General features: G+C 55.3%; 1 protein-coding gene across 1 annotated transcript in view; it reads left to right on the forward strand.

The window, feature by feature from the left end:
* FBXO7 (F-box protein 7) overlaps window positions 1–1,090 on the forward strand; it is a gene marked incomplete at both ends in the record, with an annotated part of 13,265 nt that overhangs the window by 1,009 nt on the left and 11,166 nt on the right. The gene's annotated exons all lie outside the window — the stretch shown is intronic.

Consider the following 1,090-nt stretch of genomic DNA (forward strand, 5'->3'; position numbering starts at 1 on the left):
ATACCTTTGGGTGGATCCTCTCACACAGAGGGTTGGTTTGTAAATATGACAAAAGCCATATGTGACCTCTGGAGCTAGGTCATCAAAGACATTGTGGCTTATGCCTTGGTCTCTCTGGGATCACCTGCTCTGAGGGAGACCAACTGCCATGTCATGGGGACACTCAAACAGCCCTATGGGGAGGTTCACGTGGTGAAAAACAGGTCTCCGGCCAACAGTCATGAGTGTGCCATCCTGGAGGCCGATCCTCCGGCCCTAATCAATAACTGCTGCCCTGGCCTACACTTTGACTGTAATCTCATGGGAGACCTGGAGACAGAACCACCCAGCCACGTATCCCCAAATCCCTGACCTCTAAAACCTGTGGGACAACAAATGTTTATTGCGTTAAACTTTGGGGTGATTGTTACGCAGCAACAGAGTTCTAATAAACTGTCGAACATAGATTACTGGCTACAAATAGTTCTACTTTTTTGTTGAGACAGGGTCTCGTTCTGTGGAACTAGGCTGAGGTGCAGTGATGCGATCACAGCTCACTGAGGCCTCGACCTCCGGGCTCAATCGGCCCTCCTGCCTCAGCCACCCAAGTAGCTGGGATCACAGGCAGGCGCTACCACGCCTGAGTAATTTCTTGTCTTTTTTGTAGACATGGGGGTCTCACCATGTTGCCCAGGCTGATCTCCAACTCCTGGGCTCAAACGATCCACCCGCCTCGGCCTCCCAAAGTGCTGGCATTACAAGCGTGAACCACCGCGCCCGGCCAAGCCTAAGGATTAACCTAAGGCTTCTCAGAGCAGATGCCGCTGGAGCTGGGGGCCACAGAAGAAATGGGATGACACTTGGTCCTGGGGAGTGGCGACTGTATTGTCTGTCTGCAGCATCCCTGTCTGCGCTACCGTTGTTCCATGCACACACGGAGCAAGTACAGAGAGTCCCAGCTACTGCCGAGGAAAGACGGAGACGCCAGGGAGCGGCCGCATCTCTGCGCCTGCGCACTGTGCCCGCGCTCTCAGGCAGTGCCGTTGCGCGCCGAGTCATCGATCGGCCGACCCCGAGAGGCCTGGCTCCTTTAGGCCGCCAGCCCGCCTCC

This window comes from Colobus angolensis, unplaced genomic scaffold (genome assembly GCF_000951035.1).
Source record: "Colobus angolensis palliatus isolate OR3802 unplaced genomic scaffold, Cang.pa_1.0 Scaffold457, whole genome shotgun sequence".
NCBI classification, from domain to species: Eukaryota; Metazoa; Chordata; class Mammalia; order Primates; family Cercopithecidae; genus Colobus; species Colobus angolensis.